Source organism: Petaurus breviceps, unplaced genomic scaffold, assembly GCF_028583685.1.
Source record: "Petaurus breviceps papuanus isolate PSGF00001 unplaced genomic scaffold, PetGlider_PUasm1.0 90762, whole genome shotgun sequence".
In the NCBI taxonomy this organism is placed as follows: domain Eukaryota; kingdom Metazoa; phylum Chordata; class Mammalia; order Diprotodontia; family Petauridae; genus Petaurus; species Petaurus breviceps.
In genome coordinates, this window is record NW_027187339.1 from 2,511,744 (window position 1) to 2,530,687 (window position 18,944).

At 41.4% G+C, this 18,944-nt stretch overlaps 1 protein-coding gene and 1 long non-coding RNA gene across 2 annotated transcripts in view; both read left to right on the forward strand.

Moving 5' to 3' along the window:
* Positions 1–18,944, forward strand: part of LRMDA (leucine rich melanocyte differentiation associated) — a 1,350,008-nt gene that overhangs the window by 75,143 nt on the left and 1,255,921 nt on the right. The gene's annotated exons all lie outside the window — the stretch shown is intronic.
* Positions 6,531–18,944, forward strand: part of LOC138146430 (uncharacterized) — a 48,749-nt gene continuing 36,335 nt past the window's right edge. The window contains exons 1-2 of the long non-coding RNA XR_011164479.1: positions 6,531–6,876; positions 8,528–8,597. This is a non-coding gene — a long non-coding RNA (uncharacterized lncRNA). The remainder of the gene's footprint in view (positions 6,877–8,527; positions 8,598–18,944) is intronic.

Consider the following 18,944-nt stretch of genomic DNA (forward strand, 5'->3'; position numbering starts at 1 on the left):
AGAGAGAGAGAGAGAGAGAGAGAGAGAGAGAGAGAGAGAGCACTTGGACTTGGAAAGAGTAGAAAGGAAAGCTTTCTTCATAAATGCTTTCTGTGACTTTTTGTGCTCTTCGAGGCTTTATCTTTGTAAAGCTCTCCTATAGGAGAGCAAGGGGGTGGAGGTGGAGAAGTGAAGACAGACGTCTTGGGAAAGAAAACTGATTTCCCTGCCAAAACTGGGAGATGGTTCTGGCTCTCTCGGCTTTTTAGAAACTCCAAGAAATCTGCTGACATTTTAAAGGAAAAGAAAAAAAAAAGGGATGATTTATGATGACATCATATGTTGCCCAAGCAGATCCTGGTGGAGGAAAAGAGCTTTTATGGGGAGTAAGTTGCAATAAAGAAAGAGTGAATCACTGTAGGGGTATTGTCAATTGAAATACCTTCAAGTTAGTTGACTTAGAAACAACAACTTCCCCTGACCAGAGCCCTTGGCTGTCTCTGTGTCCCTTCTGTAAGAAGAGCAGAGAGATGTAAACCTTTTCTTCCTGGCCTGAGTCCAGGGCTGGTCATTATGTTCTGCCTTGCTCAGCCTTCTCCCTCATGAGGCTCCGGTTGGGCCCATGCATCGTTCTTGGCTTCCTGTCCTGTAAGGTGGCTGCACACAGCTGTTGTACAGCTGCTGAGTTCCATGCCAGAGGTGGCTGCATTTCATTGGCCAGTGTAGCCCCCAGAATGTGCTCAGTGGGGTAATATGGTTGGGATGGAAGGAGGGGATGTGTCATGGGGTTGAGGTGGCAACAACTGCTAGCTGTTGATTTGTTTACCATTGCTTATGGCAGAAAGAGCATTTTGGTTTTGTGTATACTTATCTCTCTGTTTTCATCTTGATGAATCTCCTTGTTTAGCTGCAGAATCTGAGAGAGTGTTGTATGATAATAGAAACAACTTCTGGCTAAGCCGTAGTTTCCCCCATGGTCTGACTTTTTGACATGCCTATCATTATAGCTTTAAGCAGATCTCAGAAAAGTTGTCAAATTGCCCTTCCCACCCCAGGCTCATCTCTTATCTCTCTCTTCTTTCGAGGTGCTGTGCTCATGCTCTCTCTTTACTATCCAAACTTGTTCAGCAGAAAGGATCTAAAACTCATTTACTCCAAGGTATAAATAAAGAATAAAGGTCAGCGTGTTGACACTTTAGAGCTTTGCTTTGGGTTTTCACCTCTGTCTCTACATCTCTCTTTTAGTGATCTTATCAATTTCTGTGCATTATTGAATTTTTTTTGCAGATGATTCTTCTATCTACAATCCACCCCCATTAGTCCCATATCATTCAACTTCCTGGCCTTCTCAAATACACCTTGTCCAAAATAGAACTTTTTATCTTTCCCATGAAAATCACCCCTACTTTAAACTCCACTATTCCTGTTGAGGACCATTCATTAAGTTTTGAACCCTTGGGGTCCAACAATTCTTTATCTTCCCATTCCCCATGTCAGTTCAGTTGCTAAGTCTTGTTGATTTTACATTTACATTTCCTGAATCTGTTACCTCTTCACTCACCTGAGGACCACCCTAGAGCAGGCATTCATTACATCTCACCTGTACTCTTGAAATTCTCTCTGGATTGGTTTTGGTGCTTTTTCTATCTCTTCAGTCTCCAATCCCTTATTCATACAACTATGAAATTGGTATGTCTAAAGCACAGGTCTGATCATGTTGATCCTCTGCCCAATCTTCAGGGGCTCCTTCTTACTGTTAGGAAAAAGCAAAGATTTTTATTTAGTATCTCAAACCCTTCATATTCAGACTTCAGCCTAGCTTTCTAGACTTATTTCACATGGATCTCCCTCACATACTCTACAATCCAATGAAATTGGCTTTCTTGATGTTTCCCATGTATGACATTCTATTCCTTACCTCTTTTCCTCTTGAACAGGCTCTTCCTCATGCCTGGGATACTCTCCCCCCAACACCTCTGCTTCTTGGAATCCCTAGTTCCCTTTAAAGTACCTCTTCCCACTGAAGACCTTTACTGGTTCCCCAGTTATTAGTTCCTTTCTTTTTTTATTTTGGAGAGCAATTGGGGTTAAGTGACTTGCCCAAGGTCACACAGCTAGGTTTGTGTGTGTGTGTGTGTGTGTGTGAAGTGTCTGAGGCCGGATCCAAACCCAGGTCCTTCTGACTCCAGGGCTGGTGCTCTTTGCGCCACCTAGCTGCCCATAGTTCCTTTCTTTCTATTCTAAAGTAATTCTATTTTACTTTGCATATACAAGTTATTACTTAACTCTGTGTATATTATCTTCCCACATTCCCTTAGAATGTAAGCTATCTGAGGTCAGGTATTTAAGTTTTGGTGTTTTTTTTTTTTTTTGGTCTTTGTATCTCCACAGCCTGGCATAATGCTTGGCACATAGTAGGTGCCACGCAGGTGCCATATGGCATATATATCTTTGTTTGAATTAATAAGGATCAGAACCTTAAGCTAAAGGAATGAAAACCCTGTTAAAATTTTAAGTAAGAGAGTGATTTTTGAGAAGCAGTGGGGGAAGGGGTAGATCTGCCCAGTACTCTTGATATTATTTTGCCTGGACAGATGTGCACTCTACTTCTCCTAAGTCTGATCATCATGGTCATCCTCTTTAGAAAATTTTAATGAGGGATGGCTAGGTAGCACAGTGAATAGAGCACCCACCCTGGAATTGGGAGGACCTGAGTTCAAATCTGGCCTCAGACACTTAACACTTACTAGCTGTGTGAGCTTGGGCAAGTCACTTAACCTCAATTGCCTTGCCTTCCCCCCTCCAAAAAGGAAAAAAAAAGTTCTAATGAATGTTTGGCTATTTGGGACACACTATACCAGGGTCTATTCAAAAGGAGCTACATAGATCTAGGCTTTGATCTTTAAAGTAGGGGTTCTAACCTGAGTTCATAGACCCTCAAAGGTTCCATGGATAGATGTCAGGGTATCCTTGAACTTGACAGAAAAAAATCACATCTTTATTTCAGAACCTTCTAATTGAAAGTTAGCATTTTCTCTAATTAATTAAAAACATTCTAAGAAAGCATCCATAAGCTTGACCAGAATGCCAAAGGGCTCCCTGATACAAAGAAGGTTATAAAAACCTTCTCTAAAGGCTTAAAATGTAACATGCAATGACTGGGTAGATAGTCACCATTGTTACAGGTGAGGTTAGATTTCACAACCCCTCTTGTCAGGGAAACCTCTGGCGGGAGAGCCAAGGGTTACATTTGGGGGGATATCACATCACAGTTTGGTTGGCTTCTGCTCCCACCAAGAAATCTAGAAAAATCTCTAAACTAGTAGTTTAGAAAGCATCAGTTTCCCTTATATAACCTGGAGCTGCCTGGCCATTCTGTATGTGCCCAAAGACTCCTGGGTCCAGAATCTGAGCGTCACTGCTGTAGTTGAACATGGACCATCCTTCCTTTGCCTACATACACTCTAAGACTAACCAGGAATAGGGCCATGGTGTCACTTGCAAAGAGTGGTAGGGAGATGTAAGTCCTTTTTTCCTGGCCCAAGCCAGTCTCTTTTGGAGTCTTTTTGCTGAAGCCCCTCCCTTCTTGAGTTTGTCTACTATTAGCTGGGGGAAAGGGTCACAGATTATGACTTTCAGTTAGATTTAGGGTAACCTGTGCTTTACCCCAGCCTGGTTGTTTTTCTTGGTTCAAAGAAAGATGTCTTCCCCTGAACCATAAGTGCTTAATGAATGTCTGTTCCCTTCCCTTTCCCCAAAGGACCAAGCCTTTCCTCTCTAGGGTTGCTGGACCACCTCATTTTATCCTACACGAAGCATCAAGACACTTTAGGCAAGTCAAATACCTACCTAGTAAAGAAAAATGAAGGATCTAGGGTCCCCGGTGGTTAGAGCACTGGGCCTGGAATCAGGGAGACCAGTTTCAGATGCTTCAGATGCTTACTAGCTGTGTGATCCTGGGTAAGTCCTTTAAACCTCTGGCTGCCTCAGTATCCTCATCTGTATAATAGCACCTACCTCATTTGATGAGGTAAAATAGTAAAGGCTTTTGTAAACCTCAGAGAACTCTATAAATGTCAATTATCAACTACCCTTCCCAATTCTGCTTGCTCTGCACGTACTTAGGATGGCAAAATCTGAATTCAGCCCATGTATTAGTTGGTACCATCTCCAAAGTCTTACTCTGGTGCCTCATCCTGGACTGGGGGAGGGGTCCTAGGTTCTTTAAGGTCAGGCTGTTATAGCACAAATTCTGGTGGGTCCCAAGAAGACAGAAATATTTTATGGAGGGATGTGGTGCAGTGCCCACGTCAGGTCAGAGAGGTTCATCCCCAAGGCGCCCACAGGACGATAAGCTTTTTTGGTCATAGTAATTCTTGAAGACAACTGTAGAAGTCTAGTTATCTATGTCATTGGAGGGAATACTCCCACCAAAAATGCCCTTGAAGTATTCCTGTATCAAATGAGGCAATCTTTGCCAGCCTTAAAATGTTAACTCTTATTACCAAGACTAGCTGGTACAGTTTTGTATCCAAATTCTAGACTTAGGGGATAGGAACTGGATCTGTGACTTCACTGTGTTAAGGGACTCCAGGAAGAGGGACCTCTCTGAGAGGTCCAGTCTCTTGCCCAGTACGGCTTGAACCTTGGTCTTCCTTGCTTCAATGTTGGCTGTCTATCTACTATGCCAAGCTACTTTTCTAAGAGAGAGTAATCTGAATTATCTACCCTAAATCTTCAGTTCCCCAGAGGACAGAAATAGTCTCTGGCCAATGTCCCTTGCTTTGCATGTTGCCTGGGATCGATTCATGGTTACTTAGGATGAAAATGAATACATACCTAGTGCTTAGTATAGTCTCTAGCATATAGTAAGTGCTTAATAAATGCTTATTGATTGAAGGAGGATGAAGAATTTTCTTACACTGGGGTTTTTTGCAAGATGCTGATACCATCTATATACTGTGCTTGGCCCTGTCTTCTAGGCAGGCATTTTCTCCTAAGCAGTCCCCCTTATTCTTAGTCTTCCAGGATCTTTTGGGGAGCCTAGGCTCCCCAAAGGGAGGTTTTTGGCTCCTGGGAGGCCTGGATATGTGGAGATGCCAACCCGTCCAGGGGGATGGTTGCAGGAAGGCTCTGTCCCTGGGCTGGGATGGAAAGATTGACCATGGGCACCTTTGTCCTCAGTACAAAGCTCAGAGACTTTCAGACTCCTCAGAATGGCCTTCACTATTTATTAATCCAATTTGTTAATCCAATATTATTTCCCTTGTGTGAGAGTCTTTATAGCTATCTAGGCTGGTCACCTCTTTGTCCTACAAATATGCCACCCACAGTCTTATCTCCATTATCTTTATTCATGTTGTTTCCCCCGCTTGAAACACCTTCTCCTCTGTCTTTCCAAAACCTGACCACCTCAATGGGTATAGTGAAGAGAGCACTGGATTTAGTGTAAGGTGAGACCTGGGCTTGAATCCTTCCTACTACCCTTTCTGGCAGTGTGATTATGACTTAATTAACTATCAGTAAAATGGGGATATGGGCAGGTAGGTGGCGCTGTAGTTCACAGAGCACCAGTCTGGAATCAGGAGGATTCTTCTTCCTGAGTTCAAATCCAGCCTCAGACACTTACTAGTTGTGTGACCCTGGGCAAGTCACTTAACACTGTTTGCCTCAGTTTACGCATCTGTAAAATGAACTGGAGAAGGAAATGGCAAACTATTACAACATCTTTGCCACGAAGACCCCAAATTTGGTCACAAAGAGTCAGACATGACAGAAAATGACTGAACAGCAACAAAACAGGGATAATCATACTGATAGTACCTTTCAGGATGGTTTTGAGGTCCTATAAAGCACCAAATTAGATAATCTATATGAAGCGCTTTGTAAACCTTAAAGCTTAGCATACATGACAGCCTTCTGTCAGCCATGCCATTCTGTGCTGTCCTCTTGTTTTCAGAATGGCTATAAAATGTATGGGCTACACTGTTCTTTGGGTGTTTAATCTTACCATGGATTGCATATTTGTTTGTACCATTCCTAAGTTAGAGAATCATCAGGCATTTATATTAAACACCTACTGTTTGCTCGTCACTTTGCTACACTGAGGATGGAAAGAAAGACAATAGACCATTCCTGCTCTTGAGGATCTCTGGGTCCAGTGAGGGGGATGACATCCCAAGAACTATGTGCAAGTAAAATAGAGAGAAACTGGGGATGAACAACAGAGGAAAAGGAGCTGTATTAAGGAGGATCAGTGATGATCCCCATGAGTCTTTGACACTTTTTCTATCCTGAGTGGTTCCAAGGACAGTGCTTAGCACAGTGCCTAGGCTCATAGGGGTTCAGCAGATTCTTGTGTTGACTCTGAATGCTGAAGGATCCCCTCTCAGGGAGTGCAGATGCCTTCCGAGAACTGCTGAATCAGGGGGAATGAGCCAGTCCTCCACACATATGGTGTGTGCCTTTAATTTTAAACAGAGATTTCCCTCGACTTTGATGGGGGGGAGAGTAGGGGGGGCAGGCATTGAGAGGGCGTGGAGAGAGGGGGAAAAATCCTTCCAAGATGCAGGCTCCTCCAAACTAGAGCTGAGCATGCACTGCTGACCCCACATCTGTTCTTTGTCTCTCTCCTTTATCCCTTTTCTGATGAGTGTACATGAGTGTACCTCTCACTAGCAGTGAGAGGGAGGGTGGGAAGGGCGAGAAGGTCATAGTAGACACAAGTGGAGTGTGCTCTGAGGCTTTCTGCCGGTGGGGCCAAAGATTTCCAAAGAAATGGGGGTTTGGTGCTCTGAATCTGCCAGGTTCTCCCTGGGCTGATTCTTTAGAGAGGGCCATTGGCAACAGTCAAGAACGTTGAAATGACTTCTGTTCCCTTGGATTCTGGGTGATTGGGTAAGTAGGGGAGGGCAGAGTCATAGTGGGTATAGTAGCTCATTTGGTTTAGGCAGCAAATTTTCACTCTGTACCTCCCTCCCCATATTGACCTTGGAGTAGTAGGTTATAGGGGGTCACTCAACCTGCAATTTTTCTACCATGTGACAGTACAGTGTGATTTGTGGGAGATTGTGTGTGTGTGTGTATGTGTGATGTGTGTATGTGTGATAGAAGTGAGCACAAATGACAGTTTGAAAGTACTGAAGGACAAAATAGGTGTGAGGTCCTGGAAAAAGGCAATGGCCCCAATGGATGCATATCAGGTTAAGTGACTTGAGTGTGATCAAACATCTCAGAAACAGAATTCAAATCCAGTTTTTTTTTTAAAAATTCCAAGCCCAGCACTCCCATCTGCTTCGCTATATGCTGCCTCCATTTTGGGGACTCTGTTAGTATATTACCACATATGGCTCTGGTCTAGAGACTGAAAAGCATCATATGGATAGATCCCATTGGGGATGGCAGAGCTGTGTATTGCTTGGGACACGGGTGAGTCATGTTGCTGTCTATCAAGGATGAATCTGATACAGATGCTACTACTTTCTGGGAACTTGATTTCTGTGGTTAATGAAGAAATGAATTAGAAAAAATACTTATTAAGTGCTTACTGTATGCATAGCACTGGTGATACATATACAAAAGCAAGATGGTCCTTGTTCTTAAGAAGCCCACAGTCTAGTAGGGGAGATAAGCTATAAAAGGTTGAAGTCTGCCAGTTAACTGAGGCATCTGGGAGAGAAATAAGGGATTGTTGCCACTAAGAAACTATTTCACCCGACTTTGCACAAAGATTCTTGCTGTATTACTCAGTCATATGGAATTCAGCTTGTCAAGTCTGTTTGTCTTAGACTTTCCTCCCTGAATCAAAGGATTTTTGTTATTAGAAATGTCATTGGATTGCATTAGAACTTGGCCTCGTTTGTTCTGTTTTAGATGTTTTCGTCCGCTCTTCCCAATTAGATTGTAAGATCTTTGAGGAAAGGGACTGTGTTGTATATACCTTTCAAGTTGCATTGTCCTAGGCACACAGTAGGGACTCAGTGAACATTTCATTGACTAATACAGCCCCACAATTTGACTCCTCAACAAGAATATTCTGGTCAGACACTCACATGTTTCACGGTAGTCCCCAAGGAACAACACAGCTTCTTGCCACCGAGTGACCTTCATGGCATATACACCATTCTACCTCCTAGAATCCTGCCTCTCCAACAAAAGGGGGTGTGTGTGTGTATTCCTTTTTCTTTCCTTCAGGCCAGGGTCGGTCACTGTAATTACTTGTGTTCTGAGCCTCAAGTGTATCAACTAGGAAGCTAAATTGGCCCTGATTTTGCTCCATTTCCCCTCCTATCCTCTTGGACAATCCTTTGCTTCCTCCCTTCCCAATACTGACTGCACTCCTGGGAGCAATGTGTAGTGGGCCACTATGGGACTGTGTTGACCTTTATCTTTGCTATACCTAGGCAGGTATAGGTATTGCTTTATCTTTGCTCTACCTAGGTAGGAAGGAGGAGTCCAAATATGAATAGAACCAAAAGAGAGATGGGAGGGGGGTGGGTCTTTTGGGGGTACACCAGGTTGCTAACCCTTTGCCTGTTTTCCTAACTAGTGTTAATTCCAAGAACCTGGGACTGTTTCAAAGAGATAATTGGATCACCCAAGCCCTCCTCATTAGTCAGGTATAGTAGTCTTTTCCTAAAGAAATTCTTGACGGCAGATCATTGCTGCTCATTGTTTCAGGTAATTCATGGTTTAGTATCTGGGCTTCTTTGAAGTAAAAAAGACTCCAAAATATAAACCTTTCTCCTCATAAAAGAATCCTCTTGTGTTATTTAAATCCCAGGGTTTTACATTACAATAGTTGCCCATCAGACTTGGAGAGAAATAGAACTTTCTGTGACAATACCTTATGGGGTGTTCTTAGGGCTTAGAATGTAGCCTAATCATGAAGTGTCACTGATGCTGCTGTTGAATAAATGATGTCCTGTGGAAGACAATGATTTATACAACTTCTTCAATAGTCGGGATATAGTTCTCTCCTTCCAAAAGAAGGAGTGAGTGGGAAAAGTGATTTTTTTGATTAAGTTTTTCTGAAGTGGTTCAAGACCACAAATTTTTAACATTCTCCCCCCTCCCTCCTCTCCATATGGTTGACTCCCATTTGAACTTTCACAGTTTGCAAACATGAGAATGTTCTGACAACACTTCCCAAAGACCCCCTAATCTCCTGCATTCAGTTGGAAATGGGAGAACATGCCTCCCCTAGCCATTGTGCATCTGGCTTTGAAGTGCAGCCTCTTTGGGGTCTTATTTCTGCTTTTCTGGGCTTTGGTTTCAAGGGTGGGTTTTCCCATCTTTGCATATTTCTATTTCGAACACTGGGATGCCCACAGGGCTAGTGTTGTGGTCTCCAAAGTGGGGGCTGGAAGGCCATGCATGACCTGACTCCAAGGAGTATCTGATCAGCCAATAAAAGGGTGAGAAGGTTATATTATATAATAGAAGTTTATATGAAGTTATATCATATAATATATAATAAATTATATATAAATATATATTAAATTATATAAAAACATATAAGATTACATAAGGTCATATTATATAATATAAGATTATATTCCCTCCTCTTCTATGAGGCTTGTCTCCCACACAACCACACTTACCCTTATCCCTTAGTGGTCACCCTTCTGTTCAGTACCTCTGGTAGAAAGTCCCTTTTGGGCCTAGAGTCAGTCTTCAGGACATTGATAATCCATCCATTATCTAGGTATCTATTGCAGTAACTGTTCATGAGCCATTGGGTAAATAGCTGTTCCCCTTCCCCACCATCCATTCCCCACATAACCTTGAGGTTGTAGCAGGTGGTGGGGAGCTGGCTTTGAGGTAGCAGGAAACTATGAGCAAAAGCTTCTCCTCTCTTCAATCTGGGTGGGACACAGTAAGACATATGGGATGAGCAGGCACAGATGGGTCATATATATTACAACCCATCCATTACATCTTGTTCCATTATTGTCTTTTCTCTCAAACTTACCCCTCTAAAAAATTTCTGTCAAGGGCACCATCATCCTCACAGTCACCCAGGTTTGAAACTAGTGTCCTCCTCCTTAGCTCCATATAACCAATGATTGCCAAGTCTTGTCTTTATCCTGACACCTCCTCTCACACCTGATTCCTTCTTTCTACTCAAATGCCTACCACACTAGTTCCTCTCCTCATTTCTTGTTTGGGAGACTATTAGAATGGCCTCCCAATTGTTCTCCTTCTCACAGATCTCTCCGCCTAGAACCCATCCTCCATACTGCCACCAAAGAGATATTTCTAAAGCCCATGCATGATCTCTTCACTCACCTATTCAGTAAAGTCTATTGGCTTTTTATTCTGTCCAGCAATAAATATTATTTCATCTTTGTCTTCTCCCTTTACAATTTATATTTTTGGTTAAGGTTTATAATTGTGTATTCAGTAGTGCAAGGATTTAATTTATCAATAAGTGGTTTAGTGGATAGAGCCTTGAACTCTTCCTGAGTTCAAAATCAGCCTCAGGTGCTCACTAGCTGAGTGACCCTGGACTAGTCACTTAATCTTGGTTATCTCAGTTGCTTCATTTGTAAAATAAGCTGTAGAAGGAAATGGCAAACCACTCCAATGTCTTTGCCAAGAAAACCCCAAATGGGGCGAGGAAGAGTCAGACATGACACAAAGACCCCACCACCACTACCACAACAAGTATACCTATCTCTAGAATGAACGCCCCAAAATGTTTATATTGGGAAGAATGCATGATTGATAAAGTGTGGAGTCAGAAGTCATGATTTTTCATCTTGGTGGACCTGCCACTTAAAAGCCCAGTATCAGCCAGTAGTGTGCCATGGCCATCAAGAGCAGGGTAGGCTGTTGAATTTGTTGCTTCCATCTTCCTACCCCAGATCTACTGAAAAATCTACTGGCTATTTTGTGAACCAGAAAGGATTGTTTGTAGACAATCACCCTGATGAGATTGATGATTCTCAATATCTTCTGGTTTGCTTGTAGATTGCATGAATTCTACCAAATCCTGCCCTCGGCCCACGATGTTGCATCATACAAACACTGGTGCTGCTTTCCAGTCTCCCCCACAAACCTGAGTTTCCCCGAGTGCCCAAAGTATCCCTGTTTTGCTGTCTTATACATGTGTGCTTATACATCTTCTGGGCTTCCTTTGGGCTTAAGGCAATGGTCTGAACATTCAATAGTATTTGTTGGTTCTGTTGTATTTCTGCATAATGAGTGTACGCTTGGTGACCTCAGACTGAACCATTGGAGGGGTGGGGAGAGGGCTAGTGGGAGGACATGTTTAGCATCCTGCAGTAGTCCTGCACCCTCCATTATTGGCTGACTTTGCCTTCCCACAATATTAAGCCAGTCAGCATGGTATAATCAACCAATTGAAACAATTACTACCTGACCTGATGATGATTGACAACTCAGCCAACCAGAGTCAATAGTGGAAAGGAGGCATGGAAATGGGTCCCTTCCTCTAAAAGGCTATGGGCCCATAACTATCTTTAGGGGTCCCATTAGTACTAAGCTTTTGGATCCTGAGGTCCCATAGGTAGCCATGCTAAATGGGTTTGACATCTCATTCTGTGGGCTTGTGTTCATTTGTATGTATGTTTTTAACTTCTGGGGAAACAAGGTTTCCCTGCCCACCTAAAACCTGTTCTCCTTCCTGTCTCCATGAAGAGATGGTCACCTCCGGTTAGGCTGTGCATTTGAGTGTAGCATTACTAATCAGCTGCATAATTCAGGGGGAATATTTTGTAAGCTCTGGCCTCGTTGCTCATCTGCAAGAATTATGGACTTTGACAGAACTCTGACAGTGCAGTCCTCCTTGTCATATTTGTAGTAATTACTATTCCTTCCCTCTAATTACTTCTCCTCCCTGTGATGAGCTCTTTCATCATTCTGGAGGGGGAGGTCCCTCTACCCTCTCACTTAGCCACAAACTGTTCCTCAAGGACTGACTTCATTTTGAGCTGGTTTCTTTCATTACTGGTCTTGTCCGGCATCCTCTTCTTTGCCCTATCTCTTGTTTTCCAGTCATGCCTCTTTGACAGCTGTTACCAGTCCTGGTGAAGAAATGAATTGTGCTTTTAATTTTTAGTACCTTGCTTCTGAAGGTCATCTGTCAACTGCCAGTCACCTGGGACAAATTCCTTCTCCCTTTTTTCTCCCCTCCAGCGGAAGGGAGGACATTAAGTTTTGGTGCTGCCTGTCACAAACTGTGAGTAGGCTGTATTCACCTTGGGAAGCTCACCCAAGATTATAACTGGGTCTTGGAGCCAGGTGGAGAAAAATAGCAAAGGGAACATAATATTTAAGAGTCAAAATGTGCTGAGTGGATGCTTTGAAAACCTAACCTCAGGCAAAAGGTTTTCCATTCAGGCTTAGTGACTGATGGGGAATTGTCTACTGTTAATAACCAAGAGATTGAAGACTCAAAGTGTCCATAATTTTGTCTGTCTACTGGAAGATTCCAAGCCATAAACTTGCTTGGTCTTATTTGGTTTTGCTAAAGTTCTCCATTTTGTTTTCCTTACTTTGGCCACAGACTCATTTCTGTCCTTAATTGACCAGATGAAATGAGGGTCCAGTCTTAGTTTTCCTGCTTGGAATTTTGCCTTAGTTTCTTCATGTGGTATTTGTTTTGTAGTAACTTTTGAACTTGGTTAATTTAACCAATTCTGGTACCATTACAACATAATATTAACATAGACCATAAGTGGTTTTTTTTGGTGGGTTCTGTCACCTCAAAACAAAAGCAGTCACAAAAGAAGTCTACAAATGGCCATATATTTGATAATTTAAAAGATTGTTTTAAAACATTTTTTCCCCTTTTTGATTGAACTTGGCAGGTATCAACAAATACAAACATTTCCATGTCCAAAGAAGAATAGGAAAAGAAGCTTGTATGTGAAACTGTGAATCTCTGTTGTGTACAGCTTGGTGTTTTAAAAAGTATGAATTAAATTGAACACAGTTGCACCAGGATTACTCCATTAATCTGAGACCTTTGAAAAAAATCACCATAATTCCTATCTAAAACCCTCTCCAAAACAAATTTCCAAATATATATACCTTATATACATGATTGTAGTCAAACAAAGCAAATTCATAGTTTTAAACAGTTTTCAATGAAATTTGGTGCATGGTTAGAAGTCACAGAGATGTGTAATTATATGAATGAATGAAAAAATAATTTAAGTATTTACCAAGTTGTGTTAAGCACTGGGGTTACAAATGTAAGGGACAAAGACAAATTTACCTTCAAGGAGCTTATAGTCTAATATAGAGGGGGAATGAGGGACACTTTGGTTTGGAAAGTTACAGAGATTATGACTGCAGCTAGTAGGAGAGAAAGTTGACACACCACATCTGGCAGAACTGATTTGATTGTAGTTCCTGGTTCCAGAACTTGGGGCAAGGCAGCTTTCAAGGTTGTGCAGGAAATGGCCTGAGTGGGAAGTGAATTCCTCCCTTTATAGGACCACTAGTGCTGATGTTCCTAAGAGTAATCCTTTTGTTCTTAGTGAAGAAGTGAATTCTCTGTTTCAGCCGACCATTTGGCATTTTGTGTTAGTCTTTTCCATGATGACTATTCCCAAGCCTGTGGTCCTATTTCTAAAAAACTGATTGTGACCCAATTGACAAAGCACTGAAGAATATTGGACTATAACTTAGATTTGATTTTCAGTTCAGTCTGTTGTTTGGACCCCATGATCTTCAGGATAATTTGAGAGGTAGTGTGGAGAGATGGATAGAGTGCTGGACTTTGAATCAGGAAGACCTAAATTCAAATCTTGCTTGAGATTTACTAGCTCCTCGACTCTGGGCAAATCAGTTAACCTGTCAGTCATGGTTTACTCATCTGTAAAATGGAGGTAATAATAATTAATAATTACAATAATTAATAATAATAATATCATAGGATTGTTTTGAGGATCAAATCAAATGATCATACAACCCTTTGAGATATCATCATTATCATCATCATCTCCCTCTTTTTGACAAAGTGAAGAGAAACTTCAACACATTGGGAGATATAGCAAGGGTTTGCTGGTAAATATTTAACAACCAACTCTTCAGAAAAAAAGTAGGCCCAACACACTTATAAGTTTAATCTGCAGTATTCACATTTTATCCATCATTTTATTAACTATAGATAATCAGAAAAACAATAAATCAAGCTTTAACTTGTAATATTTGCCAATTTCCAAAGTGTAAGTGCTCATACTGAACATTTAACAATGGGCTTTCCAGTCAGCCAGCTCCTAGAAGCCCCTCAAAATGCCTTTTGGAGAAGCTAAGGGAGGAAATGGACAAGAGTCACTAGGAGGGGCAGGCATGGATATGTTATGAGCTTCCTCATTAGAGGGAACATTCACAGTGATGAGATCACAGACCCATGTGACCTATTAGAGTATCTTCTCATCAAAAACAGAGTTTAGAAAATACAGGTTCTGTTGTTTGAACTGGGATTGAGTTTTGATTTGAGAATAAAACATGAAATTTATTTCTCCAACTTATAGCAAAACCAAAGCTAAAAGTCTTTTTTTTTTTTTTTTTTGCCTTTTGGAGGGCAATTGGGGTTAAGTAACTTGCCCAAGGTTACACAGCTAGTTTTTTTGTGTGGGTGTTAAGTGTCTGAGGCCAGAACCAAACTCGGGTCGTCCTGATTCCAGGGCCAGCACTTTACTCACTGCGCCACCTAGCCGCCCAAGGCTAAAATTCTTTAAAAAAGATTAGCAAACTGTTAAAGGATGTTCAAAATATTTATAAATAGGTTATTTTTTCAATTCATCTTATTTTTTACTGTTGTTTTTGTTTATTTTTCATAAAATTATAATACCATTTTTTAGTTTTTGTACTTTTGAATGACCACAGATCCAAAAGCATCATTCAGTATTAAATTTCTCCTTATACCACAATCAACAAGAGAATACCAGGCAGTATGCAATAAAAACCTAATTTCTATGCTTCCATCATTTAGGTTTGTGGAACTGTCTTCTAAGGGGTAGAGGCATGATCAGGCTCTCTTGTCTACTCTCCAACGTTTAGTAACTAATGCTTTCTAAATGAAGACATGTGCTAAACATTACTCCTATGATGCTAAAAGGTGAACCCCAAACCTGACTCACATGTTTCATGGAATCAATCCCAGTACGATTAATTGAAGGAGATGAATGCACAGCTAAATTACTGCCAGCCAGATCTCAGCTAGATAGTGAGAGCTGGGAGTGCAAATGTTGCCCATGTTTCCTTGGGTACTTCCAATGGAATACTTTCTTATGGATCTGTGAAGTTTCATCTTGTACCCCACCAGCCATTTCTGTTCTGCTAGAAGTACCAAGTATATATATGAGTCTTAAAGTATGAGTCTTCAATTGCAGTGAGTTTCAAAGTAGTATTGTTCTTGCTTATAGTGAAGAAGCTCCCCTTTTGACATTAATTCTTGGGAGGGAACATCTGCCCCCCCCCCCCCCCCAAAGAGTTTTTGAAGATTTAAGAGCACTAATTGGTTAGTTGGCATATGCTTGAGCTTGTGAATGGTCTTTTCCAAATACAAATTGGCCAGAGTACAAGTGCCTTGCTTGTGAACTGTTCCATGCTCAGCATTGGTCTTTGGCCTTGGTACTTATCCAAGACCATCAAAAGCCTAATACATAGATACCTGTTATCAAGGGGAAAACCTGTTATGGGTAGGTTCTCATAATTCACCTGAAGGTTAAAGTCAGTTATTAACATTGGGAGGTAGTTAATTCATGATTCATAGTGTACTTTGCTTGGCCTTGTATCCCAAGGATGGCTTTGATAGGAACAATGGCCATTGTGAAATGAGGGAGAAAAACCTTATGTTGGGGTTAGAAGAAAAGGGAAAAAAAGTGTTGAACTTTTGACAAACAAATTTATAGCACTTCAAATGGCCATGCTTCAAGGAAAACTATTAACTCTTAATATACTGGCAAAAGGGAATACAACAAACTCAACTTAATACAAGAGTCTTTTATACTTAAGAAAAGAACCCCAAAACAAGGATTGCATTTAGAGTTTCAATACACAATAAATAATAACAGTAAAAAAGAATACCACTGGCTTGGTCCATTACTCAGCCTCACTTCTAACAATAGAAATTCATATATCAGTGTGAGGTCAGTTACAGTGATAAGACACACTGACTAATGGAAAAAGGCCACCCAACACATCCCAACAACGAATGGTGTTCTCAGAGCTTGGAATGGAGAAAATCAGTTTGAATTGTCAATAGTCATGGAAGACTTTATTGGAGAAGATGAAATCTGAACTGTCTTGAAAGGCATTTCAGATTTAGATAAGTGGAGAGGAGGTGGTACAAAATTCATATTTCTAAGGGAAGTTTTGGAAATGAGTATAACATGATTAGGGACCCTGAGGAAACTCTTTGATTGCAGAGAGAGAGAGAGAGAGAGAGAGAGAGAGAGAGAGAGAGAGAGAGAGAGAGAGAGAGAGAGAGAGGAAGGAAGGAAGGAAAGAGAAAGAAAGAAAGGTCTGCTGGATCTGGAGTTTCAGGGGATCTGAGTTCAAATTTTACGTCTAACACTTAACCTCTCTGGTATCTAATGTCCTCATTTTAATATGAGCGGGTTGGACTAGATGGTGAAAAAGGTATTTTCTAGGCCTAGATCTACATCCTATGATCACTTCCCTGCTGAGATGGCTTTGCAGATGTCACAGTGCTCTGCAGGTAGGTGCTTAAGAAATGTTGAATTTAGTTGAATTTTGGGTATCCTGCCTTTGTGGATGGCTATGGTTGGAATGACCCCTTTGTTACCAGCAGTTTTTGTTTCATGCTCTGATCTCTCTCTGGGTGTTCCATTTCTTAAGGTGACTAAATGTGGGAGAATTAGGTGAAATAAAAGTCTCTGAAACAAGACCTGGATAAAGCAGTGAATATTAGAAACCTACAAGATGGTTCTAGTGTTAATGTCTTCATCTTTTAGGGTTTTTGGTTTTGTTTTGTTTTGGGAATGGAGGGAAAGGCTTGTCTGGAAATGCATTGGCCCAACCCCACTGATGGTTGGCAAGGAAACTCTGACCATCTTTGTTTCTTACCTGGACAAGTTTGTTCTTCCTTAGACACCCTGGTGGCCTCCTGTTCCTGGGGCCTCACCATATTAGTGCCAGATTTAGTATGTATGCCCAATCAGCCCTAGTGTCACTGCAACTCAGAACTCCCAAATTCATGTGATCCATCAACCTTAGCCTTCACAGTAGTAAACATTCCGATATTTATCTTTCCACCTCTTCAGCTGGTAGTAAGTTTGGGTGGGTTGGTGTGAAGTTCCTTGGATGAGAGTCACATTTAGATTGGTTTTACATTATTCCGCTTGACATACTCTTATGTTCCATATACCTGACTTACGGTGGTATAGGGATTGTTTAGGAGATGTAATAATTTTGATGTGGTTTCATTTTGGGGTAGTGATAGTGTGTCTTTCTGTTGACATGAGGCTGACTCAGAATGCCTCACCTTGAGCGATGAAGATGAGCTAAGTTGGTTTTCCCAGCTTTATTTAGAGATATCACAGTAGTGGTTGGTGTGGGGAAGATCATCATTTCAAGGATTGCTCAAACCCACAATGAAATGGGAGCAATCACACAAAAGGACAAAGGAAAGTGTAGTTAAAACCAAGAAATGGCAAGAACTGATTGACTAGTGCTATAAAACAGCCTGGTTAGTGCTCCCCCAAAGGCCTCCTGAAGGACCAGGAAGCTGAAGGTCTTGTCATTGATTCCCTCACAGTACAGCATAGGCCTCTTGAAGATGGAAGAACAGTGAGAAGACTGGTAAAAAGAACAGCTGGTAATGGTTGCTATGAAGGGAAAAATTGCAAGACAATACAAAGACTAGAGACTGGAAAATGGTACCTTTTACTGATGCCACTTTTTCATACAAAGCTAGATCAAAATTTTTGCCACAAGCAATTCAGGTGAACCTATAAGATTCAGGTATCTTCATAAGACTAAACCATCTACCCCCAGATTATTTTGGGGATTTTTTTTAACTTTCAGTGGGCCTGGAAGTCTTGTTCCTTTTGAGGACTTGGTGAACTCTGATAAATATATTGATATACTGAGAAGCAGGGTAGTGGAAGGTAGTGGAGTAAGAGGAGCTGGGACACTTACTAAAAGGTTCTTTGGGCAAATCCCCTTCCTTTCTGCACCTTAATTTTTTTCATCTTGAAAATGAGTATGTTGGACAAGATCCTTTCTAAGGCTTCTTCTGACTACAAATCTGTATTTATAGTGAGCACTTCATTAATTAATGTTGGTTTAATTGAATTGGTGCTTATGGGAGTTGGGTGAAGGGATATGAAGTTAGCTTGGAATCATTTGGTTTGTTTTTTTAGAAGGGGTGACCCACAAGAACTAAAAGCTTCCACTGTGTCAGGCAGACCAGAAACCAAAAAAACTATGGATGACTTAACCCTTTCCTTTCTGGAATGCCTTCTCTGAGGCATTGTGGTCCTGATTAGTGGTCTCAGTTGCTTAGTCAGTTCTTTTCCAGACTTCTTGGTGCCACATGCTGCCCTCTTTCTCTCCTGCCTCCACATCCCTTTCTCATTTCTGGAATTGTAATTGAACTAAATCTGTCATTGCTTCTGAAAAGGACAGTTCCATTTGCTTCCCTAGGTCTCTACTCATTATTCTTGTAACTTTCCGAATAAAAATATCCCTCCTAGGCCACCACACTTCAATATGTGTTGTTTCCTCATATTAGAATGTAAATTCTTTGAGGGCAGGGACTGTCTTCACTTTTTTATTCATGTCTGTAGCCTAGCACATGATATGTCCTTTATAAATGTCCTTTCTTCCTCCCTTTTTTCCTTCTTCCTTCTCCCCCTTCTTTCTTCCCTCTCTTCCTCCCTCCCTCCCTTCCTTCCTTCTCCCCTTCCTTCCTTCCTCCCTCCCTCCCTTCCTTCCTTCCTTCCTTCCTTCCTTCCTTC